Consider the following 16,709-nt stretch of genomic DNA (forward strand, 5'->3'; position numbering starts at 1 on the left):
TTTGGTTCCTATGTCATATGGGGCTCCTTTCCCATGACGTGGTTCTTTCTTAACGGACAGCATTTGTGTTCTCAGTTCATGCCTCCTGCCTCTCCTCCAGTCTATATAAAAAGTGCTCCATGTTCCAGTGTAATGTACGTGCGACAGGTGTGCAAATAAGCTGATCTGAACCCTGAACACATTCAAAATTTACCCTGGCTGAAGCTCCACACACTTTTACTTACCGGAAGCGGGTCACCGCAACCTGTTTGTACCCTACGAATGTCTCATTGTAGGGGGCTTACACCTGCGGCCAACGGGGTTTGGAGTTTCTTTGTTTTACTGAAGGGTCTTGCTCACTGGCAGAGTTGTTGTTTTAACAGCTTTGACTGAGGAGGTCACACAAGCCGAGCGACATGGCAATTTCCTATGTAGCCGTCTGCTGTGCTTCAGTTCTCCTGAACTGGAAAGATGGGAACCTGACTGGGGGTTCACGCGGAGATGTAAGCTGAGATAAACTGGATTTGAACCTTCATGCATTTGGGTGTCTGTAGAGGGGCCTGGCAGCGGGTTCGGTTCAGTCACAGAGGCAAGAAGCCTGGAAACCCCTTTCTCAGTGGGCATGGGAGGGCTCTCACCCCCCGTGCTGCCCAGCGACGTGCCGGCTGCAGTTGGGGAGGGGAGGGGGGGGGGTTGCTGCACGGAGAAGGGCCAGCTCGCGGCTGGCTGGCAAAGCTGGGCTTGTTCCGGTGGACTTTGTCAAGACGTGTTCCTGGGATGCCCCTCCCGGGCACGGGAAAGCGTGGAGTCGCGGCCTGACAGGACGTTTTTTGCGAAGGTCCTTCTCCGTTCGGAATAGATGAGGCTTTGTATTCTCACTGTTTCTTCTCAGTGTGATCAAAACGTGAACGCTCTGCTGTCCTGCCTGCAGAACCAAAGCATGCACTATGGAATATAGCTGTACAAGGGGATATGAAAAACTGCATCATGTTGATCTAATAATCGTGACATTGGTAGCTTCATAAATACTGTATGTACTCTAAACAAGTTTTTTCCATTAGTAGTCTGAGGGAATTAAAAGTCCTGTTTTTAATTTGACATTTCTTTTCTTGTATTTTCTGTACTGTAACTGTCCTACAGTATGTCTTTTGCATAAAATGCATAAGGTTTTGGGGATATAAATGGAGTTTTACTCATACTTTGTCCAAATACCTCTTGTAATTTGTATCAAAATTCTTGTACAATTTTTATATTAAAGATTTATCAGTCACTGACCTTTCTGTCTCTTTGTCTTTCACTTCTTCAGTTTTTACTGATTCAAACAATAAACCTTTCTATGGAAAGGCATATACTCATGGAAGTATGTTCACCTGCAAAGCTTGCACAAGGCCTCTTGTAGTTTGAGAGCGGCATACTAAGTTTAAAGATTTGCATATTTGCCAGAAATTGAATATGTAAAAGTATTGGGGTGGAAGTATAATTTTTTTTTCCCTGGCTTGTACCCCTTTCCTCAGAAATGTCATCATTAGGTTGGTGTCCAGAGTCCTACAGTCTCACTAACTTAGTCACTTAAGGGTCTGCAAAAACCTCTTCAAATGGACATTGCTCACACTTGGGTATGCCTGACAGATGAAGAAGTTGAAGTGAAAGGTCTTGCCAAACTCTTAACTTGGTGTCCTAGCACAGGTCAGTCCCCCTTTTGCTTTTGAAAGCAGAGGCACACACCTCATTAATTGCCGTAATTGAGTAAGAACTTTCTCATGCTTTGAAATGGTGAGGACATTGGCCAAATGTGTCTCCCCATCGACCTTTGCCTGGTAATCTGGAACTGGACCATAAGCATTTATCACTAGAGGATTCACCTTTGACTTCTTGTGATTGCCTTTGTGCTCCATACTGACAAGAAGAGGATGTGATGGGGGGGGATGTTCTGAAGTCCCATTTGCAGGGCAGAATACTTTGTTATGTTAAGAAATTTTGGTTTTCTTCTAAGGGACAGCTGTAGCAGCTGGCACATTGCGAGCAAGAATCTTCTGGGGTAAATGCTTTTGGTTCAGCTCTGAGCTCTTAACAGTGCTAGTCATTTTCTACATACTGTACTTCTTATCAATAAAGAAAACAAACAGATGAAGAGTTGTCTCATAATACGATATTTTTGTGCATGGCACTGTGCTCACGAGGACAAAAAGGCCACATGACAAGCATATCTGAGTCAATGTGTTGGAATATGATTCATATCAGTTGATTCTACAAAAGAAGACCAAAAGACAACTTGGCTTGTTAAATGCTGCAAGGTGCTGAGCATTGGGCTGTGATGCCTCAAAACACGTGGGTATACGCTGAGCTTTAAGCGCACGTACAGTCCTGTTTAGCTTGATGGGAATGGATATCTGCTTCCAAATTAGCCCTTCTCTAACAGGTTAGCTGGACTGGAAACAGCCTGCTTGGTGTTTGGCAAGAGCCAATACGCCTTTTTGGTTGCCTCACATTTCCTTATCAGTAAAATGGAGGCAACCAGACTCACCAGCTGAATGTGGGGATGGGGAAAGAAAGGAATGTGAAGGCCAATTAACTAGCATTCGCTAAGCACTGTGAACTGTAAGTCTGACAAAAGTGGTTGGTGGGTTGGCTGGTAATACATACTCTCTCACAGATTTAGCACTTTCCTAAGCTGTCACCAGGTCTGTCCTTTTGCAGCCCTCACAGCATGACCAATGGCCAGTTTTCTGCAAAACATTTAGCTCTGAAAACAGGACTTCACCTTCCAATCCAGCTTCTTCCCAGATTTAATTTAGTCTATGTGCTGAGAGCCATGAGCCATAGAGATACAAGTTGTCTGCCACAGGTCTGCTAACTAAAGGCTTGAGGGACTGTTTATTCAGTTTGCCTAGTTTTCATCAGTCCCACTAAGGAGCTGAATGCCTTTAATCTGTTACTGACTTGCAGTTGTTAGTTTTACATCATTAATTTACACAGTACCCCTTCCCTTCCCTTCCCTTCCCTTCCCTTCCCTTCCCTTCCCTTCCCTTCCCTTCCCTTCCCTTCCCTTCCCTTCCCTTCCCTTCCCTTCCCTTCCCTTCCCTTCCCTTCCCTTCCCTTCCCTTCCCTTCCCTTCCCTTCCCTTCCCTTCCCTTCCCTTCCCTTCCCTTCCCTTCCCTTCCCTTCCCTTCCCTTCCCTTCCCTTCCCTTCCCTTCCCTTCCCTTCCCTTCCCTTCCCTTCCCTTCCCTTCCCTTCCCTTCCCTTCCCTTCCCTTCCCTTCCCTTCCCTTCCCTTCCCTTCCCTTCCCTTCCCTTCCCTTCCTTTCCTCCTCCCCCTCCTCTCTCCCTCCCCCTCCCCTCCACTTGCTCCCCTTCCCCTTCCCCTTCCCCTTCCCCTTCCCCTTCCCCTTCCCCTTCCCCTTCCCCTTCCCCTTCCCCTTCCCCTTCCCCTTCCCCTTCCCCTTCCCCTTCCCCTTCCCCTTCCCCTTCCTTTTTCCCTTCCCCTTCCCCTTCCCCTTCCCCTTCCTTTTTCCCTTCCCCTTCCCCTTCCCCTTCCCCTTCCCCTTCCTTTTTCCCTTCCCCTTCCCCTTCCCCTTCCCCTTCCCCTTCCTTTTTCCCTTCCCCTTCCCCTTCCCCTTCCCCTTTCTCCTTCCCCTTTCCTTTCTTTCTCACCTCCCATATTCTTTCTCTTTCTCTCTTTTACTTTCTTTTTTGTTTTTTTTTTTCTTCCCTTTCTTTTTTTCTTACTTTTCCCTGTTTTCCCTGAAATGCTGCAAGCACGTGCAGCTCTTCTTAATTTCAGTGGGTGGGGAAAAGAGGGAGGAAGGGAAGAAAAAAAAGTTAAGCAATTTTGGGGAAAGTTAACCTCTGTTGAGGCATGTGGTTATCCTCCCATGTTATTAAATGTCATAGATGTGTTAATGTAGTTCTGCATGGAAGCCAAGCATAATTATAATCTTTTCATCTGTCATAACACATCTATAATTGGCATGAATCCCCCTAAAACAATTTTTTTTTTTTTCTAGCATAGGGTTTTCAGACTCAGGGCAGAGATATTAGCAGGCACCCAGAAAGGCTGCTTTTGGCATAGCTCTGAGCTAACTGCCTGGGTGAGAGCCAGTCGAAGCACGCTGGGCCACTTGAAAACTTGCTGTCTGCTTGTTCACTCCCTGCAAGTTGACAGTATGACAGTAGATTAAGTGCTACTAATTTAATAAAGCCACTCCTACGGTGATGTTGATATACCAACAATGAGCAAGGGGTGGTAAGAAGAGAGGGGGATAAAACGTACATTAGTTTGCCTGAAGTAATACTGGGAAAAAAACCCCACCCTCTATTGATCTTATGTGAGGTGCAGTTATTTTTAAGTCACCTGACTCGTGCTTACCCAATCCTTACCCGTATTCATCAGAGACAGTATAATGAACAGATATTGATTAACTGGGGTAGCTGGAGAGATTTCCCAACAGTGCTAGTTCACATTGATAGGTCTCCAATGGGAATACATGCAAGTGCAGCCCTGCAACATAACTTATTGTGTTCTAGGTCTTTCAATTGATTTTGTTTGAAGAAAAAATATACAGTGGCTCTCCCATGACCTTTAGCTGAAACCTCTCTGTAAAGAAGAACACAAAATGACAGTCAGACCAAATAAGCATTGCTGCTTACAGTCATGTCTGTCATGGCAGAGCCGAGGCAGCTGTGCTGCATGTACACTGTGGTCTCCGTAGGATCCCAGTGCCCAGCACAGCCCCACTTCAGGTGGCACCTTCCAGCCATTAGCCCCCCAAAAAACCCTATCCTGTTACAGCCTCTCTGTTGCTCCAGTGTTTCCACTAGATTTCACTTCTCCCAGCAATACACTGCTGATCCTATGATAGCTCCTTCCAAGGTGAAGTGTTTCCCACAACAACCAACACAGAGTTTGGCAAAATATGCTGTGGAGGTAATTCCACTGAGCTGGTAATGCCTCCCAGTGCATCACCAGTCTCAAACACTGGTTTGATGAGAAGCTTGAAGTCTTCTGAGCATTTTGCCTCATGACAGTCATTGAACGCCCCTTTTGGAGTTTCCTGCACTGCTTGGGATTGCTTTCTCTTGGTAGGTTCTCCAGAGCAGTGTGCTGCTGATGTGGGATCCATATGCCCACTTTTAGCTCCATTCCTAATCACTGTAGCAGTACCTAAGGAAAGTATCACCTACCAGTATGAAAGGTGGTGTCAAAAGGGGTGATAGTAGTAAGAAAAAAAGGCTAACAGGAATTTACAGAATCCCAAAATGCATGTTTTAGAAGTCTTAGGAATAATGTCGGACTCGCCAGAGGTCAAGTGACTCAGACTTTGCAAAATTAAAGCAAATAGCAAAATCCTCTTTCACTGGGTAAATAAAGTGAGACCAAGCAACAACATGAAGATACTTTCTGATGAAGTACAGAGGCTTTCAAGATCAAACATGATTCCAGGATTTATCAGCTGAGTCACTTCCATGAGAGTCTGGACAGCACCAGTGCTACTTCCCCAAACCAAATCCAGCCTTCATTTAGAGCACTGCATATGGTTCAGTTGCCCATGGACAAGAACGACAAATTCAAAGAAAGGCTGCCTGTGCCTGCAGAGAAGGAAATAGGCACTTTTATGATGGTAGCTTTAAGAGAGTTTTGTTTCCATAGCCAAGCAAATGAGACCTGAAAGGGGGTGCATGACTGTGCTGCATTAATGTATGACAACGGAGTGGGGGGTAAACACCAGGGAAAAAGAAGAGCTATGTATGCTAAGAAGAACAAATAGCTGTGTATAATTTTATGCTGGAAAGGAGAAACAAGTTTAAGTGCTGAAGCAGAGAGATTCTGGATCAGCCCTCCAATATCAGCAGAAGAGGCCAAAATGAGAACTAGTTAGATGATAGAGACCGAATCAGTTTATGAGGAGATTTAAAATACTGTTATCTGCAAAAGCAGAGGTTGGACTTCCTTTCCATCTTATTTCATCTATACCCAGTGGTGTTTAACTAAGTAAGCAGACTGTTACGCGGATAAGTTCAAGGCCCTTTGGTATTCCCAGCTGTACCACAGTACACAGTAAACGCGTTCATCTTGCCAACTCATTTTCTCATGTCTTAAAGAAATATCTATTCTTTTACCATATCTGACGGTAATTTTTGCTTCTTACTAGCACTTTCTTGAGCCAGTAAAAGTATCCTTGCTATATGAAACCCTTTTTCTTTCTTTCCAAGATGATATTTTTATGCAGTGGCCCCTCCTTCTTACCTCTGTCTTTTTTAATCATACACTTTAAGATCACTTTAAGTTTTCTTGGTTTTGATTTAATTGGTCTAATCTATTTTGATCCTCTGTAACAGAGTTTCAATTCTTTACCATATGCCAGGACTCACAGAGAAATGAGAAGTGCCACAATAATTATGAATCACGTTGCAGAGACTGGCTTCATGTTATTGGAATGTGTGAAGAAAAAAAACTTACAAGCAGTTGAGTGTGGAGGTTATCAGAGCTCTGGGCATGTGCAGTATGAAGTGATTTGAAATTATTACGCCACTTACAAGTTTTTAGAGAGCTTCAGTCTTTCAAATTTAAGTGATATTAAAAATTCAAAGCACTCTCTTAATCTCACATTTTGGTGTCCTACAATTGCAATTTTCCTTTTCCTTTTGCGTGTATATTCCTTTCAAAATAAATTATTTTGCAACGTCAAAATTATATCAAATTTTAGAATTAAAATATCTAAGGCAAAAGACTTACACAAAGACTATACTCCTCTAGAAGTCCTGTCCTAAGTGCTTCACAGGAGGTGTCTTGCACTGGAACATACTTCAGACAGATATTTTCATCCTCTCATTGGGGATGAATAATAACAACATGCTTTTCTCAATGATTTGGGAAAGGGGCTGGGTGGTATCACATATGTAGGTTGTCTGGAATATCTTCTATGACTTGAGAAAAGACAAACTTTGAAATTTGGATTTTAAAAAAAAATATTTCCTAGCTCCTGGGTTATTTTACAAGATGTAAAACATTACAGTTGTGTGTAAAATTTTCCATCCTGTTCCCATGGCCTCTGGCATCTGTTCACATAACTTTACACTCACTGAGCTCCATTTTGGCCCGGGTATGTTCAACCCAGCCTGGTGAAGGAAGGCTCTAATCAGACTTTGACATGCCTGGGAGCTGATAGGAAACTGGACTCTATATCCTAGACCTGGTCTTGTAGTTAAGGTCAGAATAACAAAGGTCAAACCCTTGACATACTACAGCAGCCAGTGTCCACTGATTCCCGTGATAAATGCTACATGAATGAAATGTAAACTGCAACTGGAGAATTTCATTATGGTATATATACACTGCATATTGGCTTACAAGAATTCAGGTCAAGAGGTGTACCATGTTTCAAGTTTCTCTACAAATCCACTAAATTCTATCCTGAAAACTTTGTGTTTTCCTTAAGATGGCCACAGCCCAGAAAAAGCTTTGCAATGGCTTTTTTCTTTTTCTTTTTCTTTTTTTTTTCTGCAATGTCTAAGACTCTAAAGTACACATTTCTAAAAGATGGTAAATTGCCAAAATACATGTGAACCTTGTGTTACTCTATTGCAAGCTCCAAGAGCTAAGCCACACAGAAAAGTCAGAGAAAGCTGTTAAGTTACCAAGAGTATGTCAGGGAATCAATTCTGTGAACATTTTAGAAACGAATAGGCTATCGCAAGAATTTGCATGATTACAAATGCCAGGCCATAAGAAAACAATGTCAACAAGCATGAGGGTTAGACTCACAGCCTCTGGATCAGTAAAAGTGTTAATTCACTGAGATCAAAGGGTCAACTATGTCTAATAAAACAAAAATAATGGGTGACTAAACAGCTTGCAAAATACAGTCATATGTCATGTTAAGGCAAGTTTTCAAGGAGGAATTTTTGGACACATCGAACACTTGCTTTTTGGAATGGCTTTTTTCTGTAGAACATAAGATGAGAAAACTTCTCATCTTAATTCAAAGTAACACATCAGAGCTGACTTGTGAAATAGCTTTAGTCAAACCACTAAGTAATCACAATCCCAATATAATCAACTTCAGATCTTCCAGAAAACAGTTGTTGAATGAGAAAAAAAATCATACTCACATGCTGTATTTTAAATCAGGAGACCTTTTAAAAAAAACTGTTCAAAGAAAACATAACGCGTAAATTCCTAGATGCAGTGTAGAGATTATTTTAAGCTACCATAACTTTCAAAGTAAGTAGGAGAAACAGGGAGCAGGAAGGCCTGAAAAAGGAGACTGCTGTTTTCTTTCCAGCCTAGTTTCCTAAGGAAATGAGTGTTATGCCATCTGACTACATGCATATAGGTCTGCCTGTGTGCCTCCCTGTCCCCTCCCTAGTAATATGAATGTACAGACCTACTTCAACAAAATTTAGCCAAAGTCTGGAAACACTGAGATGGTACGTGTGAGTAGTAAGGGATAGAAAAAGGCGGTGAGGTATCGTCACTGGGAATAGCTGCAGAGAGGGGAACAACAGCAGAAACCTCTTCCCTTGGTGTTGCTATCCAACACAGGACCCACCACCCTGGGAAAAACAGACTTTGAGCTAGTTCTCACAGAGCTACTTGCCTGATGGAAACCATGCTCCAGCTTACTGTGGCAAGAAAAGTGATTTTCCTGGGCTGTTTTTTTTTTTTGTTTCTGTGTTAAGGCTCAAGCCTCCACTTCAGAGAGGTGGTGTAGTACAGCTAATTACTCAGCCGTAATGAAGGCTTAGGCAGCTAGCTACAGATCTGGAAAGCCCTGGGAGCTCTGAGCACCATCAGTTTGGCACAGTGGGCATCTGGGGCCAGCTGTGCCAGTGCCATTCAAGTGGTCCAGACCTGCACCCATTCCCTACCCTTCTCAAGAAGGGAGTGATAGCTGCTGAGGCTATCTTGGCCCAGCAGCTAAAGCAGTAGCTACGGAAAATGTTTTGATCCCTGCTTGTCACCCAAAAGGGGAAGGCAGCACTCTGCACTCACCCCCCAGAGCCGCTGCCATGGGCTGGGGCAAGCAGGGAGCAGAGCAGGGAGAGGTGCCTACCTCTCCTCCTACCATCTCCCTCCAAACCCCACAGCTGCCTGGGCAGACCTGGGCCACCAAAATCCTGCTCTGTGGAGCTGCAGCGGAGGACCACATTGCCGTCCACCATGCCTGACTCTTTTGGAGTTTGCTACCTTGCAGCTCGCCAAGCCCAGCATCCTGCTGCAGCCTGTGGAGGATAGGCTGCCATCAGGACAGACCAGCAGTTTCCCAACATCGGATGACAGCAATTGCTGCTAATGCTTCCCCAGAGGTTTTATTGTTATTGGGTTGGGTTTCTTTTCCATTCATTATTGAGTCCATTATTGACACTGCTAGCTGCTACTGAAGCTCTATGGCCAGAGTTTTGCACAGGGAGCAGTACCCATAAAGGAGGGCTAACCAGTAACCAGAAAACCAGCATAATGCTGGTCCCCCCTCCCTTGTCATCCCTATATGGCATTGCAGCAGCAGGCAACTTGTTTATTATTATTTCCCTGTGCAAGCCATGTGGTCTCAGCAACCATTTCAAGAGTCAAGGTCCGTATGCTAAGTCATTAAAGCCAAACATATTTTAATCCATAATTGTGCAAGATTTATTTAATTTAAGTTTTTTATTTATAGTTCGATTGGGATTGTAATGTATTTTCAGCTTCCCATACCAAGATTTGTCAATTTTTACTGCATCTTTTAATTGTGTTCTTCCAGTCCAAGCGCCAGCAGTTTTCCAAAGCAGGCTGCTTGCAAAATGTCTTTTGCTTCAGTGAGGTGGTGAAGAAAAAGAAATTTATTTGCAGCTTTTACCTGAAGTACTTGAGAAAACAGCTTATTCTTTTACTGATGGGAAGGTAGTGGGTACTTGCTCCATACATGGCATTGCGGAGGCTGGCCCCACTGAACCATGACTGCAGCAACCATTGTATCTTCTTCTTTAAAAAGGATGTTGCTTTTCTCAACCCAGTTCTGCTACAGCAGCTTAGCCTTCCCTCGGCCCTGCCTCTGGCCCAGATATCTCCTGGTTGTAGCTCTGCCCCTGTTCCTCTTTCCCCAAGCTCACCCTCAGCAGGAGTGTGGGCAATGGGTGTGTGACATGGAGGGACGCAGGAGTCCAACACCTCAGCTCCCTTTGCAGTACACCTGCCTCTGGTGTCCTTGCCCACCTGCACCATGCCAGCCCTCCTGCCTTCAGCCCCTCGAGCTTCTGCCTCCCTCTGGCTCTCAGGGCTTGGTGAGCTCCCCAGCAAGCATGGTGCTGTCCTGCCCTTTCCTTTTGAACCAGGCGGGGTGAAGGGAGGTCTTTCTCCTGGCCCTGTTCCCATCACTACAGGCAGAGGGGTGGCAGAACCCCAGTTTATAACTCGTGGGAGCTTTGCCGCCGTACTCGGTGCCAGTGGGCCAGCAAGGCTCAAGTTTGATCTGCAGTGATGAGGAAACATCATGGTAATGCTGATTAAGCAAAAGACACCATAAAAAAAAAAAATTAAAATTTGATGGTGACCACCACGGGAGCAATGCGTTATTAAATGTTAGCGTGCAGCCTGTGTGTGAGGGAGGGAGCTCTGAGGGACTGGCCGGCTCGGCAGCTTCGCCGTGCGTATCCAGTAGTTCAGAAAGTAATGGAGTGAACATCCTTTCCTCATAACTTTTAATAAGACAGCTCATCAGCTGCGTTCACTGCATCCAGAGCAGGAAACTTGACGAGGTGCTTTGTACCAGGAAAGCACATCCAGTAGGCTCAGTGTCAGGTCCCAATAAAGGCAGCTGTGAAGTATTATACAGATTTACCTTCTGTGTAGTTAAGAGGGCAAGCTGGGAATTCCAGGGGACAGAAAAAGCCACCCCAACTGAATAGCTGTCAAAGTGATAATCCTTTTAAAAGAATATGTTTGCTGTGTGCTGCTTATTTATACAGAGCCTGTGCGCCTGGTGAAACTTTTCAGTCCTTGTGAATTCAAAGCGCTAAAGTTTCCGTTAACACAAATGAGGATGTTATACACCAAGATCCTGGGGCTCTGAGAGTAGAATATTCCCTTGAACCACTATAAATGGTGGAATCTTAATAGAAATTGACTCTTTTTTTTACTTTAATAAAACATTTAAATTAATGTTACACTATTAATATTCTGCAGCAGGATTCCCATAAAAAAAATCCAAACCAACTTAGTGTTCAGAATCTAGATTGGTTAAAAAAAACTTGCTTTTCTTCATGCAGCAACAAAAAAAAGCAATCACAAAACACATAGATGCTGGACTATTTTTTCCCACACAGTTTTTTTTTGCTGGGCCTCATTTTCTATAGCCAAAGTTACTGGAAACTTGGAGGTGAACTCTGCCACTGAGGAACAAGTTCAGTACTGATGTGCACTTGACACTGACTTTTGGGGACGAAGAACTTGTTCTGTCTGTACACACTCTGTAGGCCTCCATTTTGACTGAAGCCCATAGTTACTATTCTAATATTAAAAACCCACAACAGTTCCTCCTCCATGATGAAACCTGTAGAGAGTGTGTGTGTCCCTGTATGTGCCTAAGAGGGAGAAAATGACATGAAACCTGGCATAGTGATTGCCCACTGCCCATGACCCTCTTGAGTGACCTGATAATCCTGTCTGGGGAGCGAAGGTCTACCACTGCCCAGAAGGAGATCACCAGGTTTGTCACACTTCTGTGTATAAGTACCCCAGACTGCTCTGCGAGCATCGAGTCTTTCCTGGCAATGGCAGAAAAACCTGAATCAAACTTTCTGTTCTTGTCCTTGTGTCTTAAAGGCCCCTGTGGGATCGGGCCCTTTAATTTCTCCAATTCTGTTGTTAGTTTGAGTAAGCACTTAACCTGTTTCAAGATTATTTTTTTTTTTAAATGAACACTTCCCATCTATTTCATTCTAACAAGGTGGGATGGGAGTAGTTAACATGCCCATTTTCCCATTCACAAACAAGCTGCTTGCCTCCAAATGCAATTATTTTCTTTTACCTGTTTAGGAAATAACGCTGCTGAAGTACCTCTGATGTAGGCGGTATGTTGCCTGCAAAAAAATGGCTGAGGCATGGGCCTATTTGCCTGCCCAAGCTGCACTAACGATTTCATTAATGCTTTACCCTCACATGATTAAATAGGGTTTCCCTCAGCTGACTGGACAAATGAGAACAGATGATCAGCAGAGTTCATAAAAGTGAAATATCTGATAGCTGCACCCCTGTTGCTCTTGTGTTGTGGGTGAATCTGCATGCAGGGGGTGAGGAGAAAGAGAAAGGGATATGACTGTAAAACAGCTCCGTAATTACCACATAGATAAAGCTACGCATCAGTGAGAAACTTGTTTTAAGATGTGTACATTGCCATAGGCGTGACTGTCAAAGTCTGCTTTCACTTACACTGATAGAAATCTGGAACAATCCTATTTTCAGCCAAGTGACTTCAATTTGCACAAGTACAAGTGAGAGCTGAATCTGTCCCCTCTGCAAAAAAAGAGAGGGTGAGAAAGCACAATGCAACCTAGTCAGACAAAGGGCATGAATCCCTGTGTTCAGGTCCCTAAACTATTCTTATTTTGTCGTGCGGACAGCTTTCCTTCCACACTGTGGAGTGCCCTATAGCGGCTCTTTCAGATTCATAGGAAAATGTGGGCAGTGTTTTCAGAATCCAGTCTTTATTATTCTTTTAACTTGAATGATTATTTCACTTTTACCAGCTTACCCTGCACTGCTAACAAAACAAGAAGCAATAAATCTTCGTCAAGGCTTCTTGGTGTGGGGTGAATAAGCAGCGCTGATGCTGATTCCTTAAAAAAACTCATTTCTTGTAACGTGAGCCCTGCTGAAGATGGTCATGTCAACTGATTAGACTTTTTACTTGGCCATATTGATTCTGTTCTACACCGATGCAGCCCATAATGCTGGCTAATGTTATTGACGAGCCATCAGTCCTGCAGAGACGTGTGGGGCTTGCAGCTCTCTCCGAACCACAAAAACCTATCCATGGACAATGATGGAGAGGAAGAGGAAGATGCAAGCAAAGCACTCAAGCTGGCTTCATTCGGCCTGTAATACATTAATGAAAGACATACACTCTGTGGGAAGAGACAGATGTGGCTCTCCAGAAGCCATTTATTTATAAAATAATTATGAATGCACGGTCGAGTCATGGATTTTCATTACAGTGTGCATGTCTAACACTCTTTCTTTGTTCACGTTTTGCTCTAAATGAAATATAAAGGGAGAGTGATAGCAGCAGAGGCCTGAGAGATATTACTCTCTCCTTCCCTTTACTACCTTTTGTTAAGCCTCAAGGACAGGTGCTGTCTGGCTTTGTCAAAGTAATGCAAAGCTGCTTCTGGAAGGCACGCTTCAGTCGCAACCGAAGAGGCGGCCTCTACAGAAGTGCGGTAGAAGGCAGCATCCCAGCTCACTAAATGCTGGAACTTGTTTGAACAATGCAAGAGCATTGATACCAGCTGCTGCATGGAGAGGAGTGAGTTTGATCTTGTGGACTGCTGAGCACAAGGTCTAAACTACTTAAATCTCCATTTCATTTCCTTTTTGTTTCCTTTTCTATTCTTTCTTTTACGCTCTGCCTTCTTGAAAGCCTAGGGTAGAGGCTTTGAAAGTTAGTCTGCCTTTTTCTGTCTCAAAATGAGAAAAGCAGAATAGAGCTCTGACCTAGTCATTCAATGACTTCTGATTCTTGAAGAGGAAGAAGACTGGGAAACTAGTAAGGAAGTCAATTATTTTATCACACCATTCAATTTCTGCAATAATAGCTCCATTGTAAGCTGTACTGTAGTAATAGCGAGATAGGTAAACATTAAGAACTTACAGCCAAGAGTTTGCTTTGTGTGCCTTTCTAGAATAAAGCCATAGGATCAGACCATAGAAAACATATGACAAGAGGATTTTCTGCTGGAAGTTTTAGTGTAAATTCAAGTCTAGTCCTGCCTCTTTACAGTCTTCCATCCACTTTTCAAGGCATCTCTACTCTACAGGTTGTTTAAAAAGGCCCATTTCCTTCTTCAGGCTGACTGAATTTTAAAGTACAAATATTACTGGGGTTACATCATGTCTATGGAAAAGCGTGCCACTTAGTGCGCTTCTGTAATTTCACGAAAGAAAATGTCAAATACGCTGAGAGGCCTCCCAGTGTCCGTCAATAATTAGCACCACTGGTTCCAGGACAGGAAGCTGTATGTTTGCGAGGTAGGAAAAGTGCTATATAAGAGTTAGATATGAGTATTATTACTGGCAATCTACTGAGCAAGTGACAGAAGAGTTCAGGCACAGTATGCTGACCTGCTGCACACGTCATGTGGCAAAGGTAATGCCTGTAACAGGAAATTAACAGAAAGAACAGACAAAAAGCAAAGGAGCTGAAGTAACTTAGTCCTTTTTTAAAAACAGCTCACAATTAGACAAAACCGCATTGGGTGTGAGGTTACATTAGAAGCATGATAGTCCGTTCTCAATGAAAGGTTTGCAAACCCACGCCTGCTTACAATTGGTGTGAGACCAGGCTGGGAAGGTGAGTGAATTCACAGGGCTCGGTAATGTGATAAAAGACTTGCAGAATTTTTTTTTGCAAAGTTCAGAAAATGGATGAATCTTGCAGAGCGCAGCTGCAGTGATCTATATATATTATTACAAACAAGATAATAGTGTTCATAAGCAGAGATGAAAGTGAACAGGAGCTGGCAAAATAAATGTTAGCTGAAACTGAATCCCACTAACCTCCTGTGGAACATTTGTGATATTAACCCCCTGCACACCCGCGGCAAAGCATTCACAGAGGGAGGCTGAGCACAAAGCTTGGTGATGTTTAATTTTAATTTAACACAGCTTATCCAGGAGAGACCATACAGCTCTGTGGCTTGACTGTGAAAGGCTATTGAAGAGAACGTGAGTGCATGTGTGTGGGTGCATGCATGTGCAGTTGCAGCCAAAATGAGGTGTCAAAGCAAAGTGGTTTGTTTTTAGGCTTATGATAAAAGAAATGGTTACACTCCGGGCCACATTATGTTGGTGTAAATCCAGAGGAAACTCATTTCATAGCACTGGGTTGGTTCTGTGCTTAGAGATGAGAATTTGGCTCTTTCTCATGCTTTTACATGGCCTTTTCTTTTTGTGTATTGCCATGGCCTTCCCTTTGAACATAACAGTTCCCAAGACATTAGAAATAGTTTTCAAATATTTAAAAAAAAAAAAAAAACAAAACAAAAACAAAACCAAAAAACAACAAAAAACCCCAAACAACAATAAAAAACACACACACCCCTCCCCCCAAACCCCTCACTGAAATGCTACTCTATTCGGCATTTTATATTGTTTCCATTTGACTGTTTTAGGGCTGTAGCTGCACATATATTGGCAGATGGAATTGACTGCAGAAAAATCAAATCTATAGCATCCAGAAAGATAACAGTGTGCTGTCCTCTTCTGGGAGACTAACAGTAGCCTGAATCAGCCCATTCAGTAGTCATCTTGAGTTTACAGCTAACATAGGCTAAATCTTGACCCTACTGAAGCCAACAGAAATGCACTGGCTCCAGAATTTCACTGCGTAACTGTCAAATATTCTGACTGAAGCATATTCCCTATTAATTTAACCAATCCTAGGCATCACTGAAGCCTAATTTCTTGTGAATCTCTGAGGTAATTAAATTATTCTCTTTTGACCCTCCCGAGTATTTCGTTTGGAAGCTCAAGAGATTAAAAAGTAGCCTATTCTTATGCAAACGTAAGTAAATCCAGCACACAGATTCTTTAATTTCTCCAGCTGCCCTTTACAGTTCCCCTTTGTGACAAACTGGTGATTTTTGACATAAGAGAGCTTAGAAGTAAAGAAACCATTTGCTGAGAAAAGTCTTACATGCAGTTTGAATGAGCTTCCTTTCTTTAAGCATAAGGTTATCTTCTCCTTTCAAAAAACAGGAGAAAAATACAGCCTATTTCACAACTGACTATCAGCACCATATATACTGTGTCCAGTATACAATTCCATCAACTGTAGATGGGAAAACCCAACTTACTAATTTGGTTTGGCAGATCCTAGCAAGGAAGGTGTAAACATGGGTTCCTATCTCAGTAATTACACTGAAATCTGTGGTATTCCTCACTTTCTGTTTGATCAGACCCAGACTTCAGAAGGAGAGAACAGCATTTCTAGCTCTGTAGAAGCTGGCTGGTATTTGCTAGAGTGAGAACTATAACTGTATATAAATACTGAATATTCTGTTCCTGTGAGTTTTCTTCTATTTCTGAAACTTCCTTATTTTCTTTCACCTGCGTACCTAGTGCATAGCAAACTTAGCTCCATTGTCACCATGGTGGTCATACTCCATGTGACTTGACTGCCTGCGTGTAAAATTAATGACCTGTCAATCAATTTTTTTCATTCTTGCTCTAACTTTTCTTATAGGTTCCTTTGGGACTGAAGAGACCTCCACCCTTCCTCCCTTGTTCCGTGATCTGGGGAAACTGCTGCTCACCCGCTTTAGCCCAAGTAAACTCTTTGACGGTGGAAGAAAAGGAACAGTCCTTAAGAGCAGTACATTCCCTGGACTGGTGACTTAGAGACTTCTCATTATTTGTGCAAAGCTCATGTGATGCCAACGTGTCTAGAAACATAGTTCACTGTCATTAGTTGTCCACTTCTGGCTGAGCTCCTTGTAGCCCAATACGTAACCAGTGAACAATTCTCAGTGTCGTA

This window comes from Vanellus vanellus (assembly GCF_965231255.1).
Source record: "Vanellus vanellus genome assembly, chromosome: Z".
In the NCBI taxonomy this organism is placed as follows: domain Eukaryota; kingdom Metazoa; phylum Chordata; class Aves; order Charadriiformes; family Charadriidae; genus Vanellus; species Vanellus vanellus.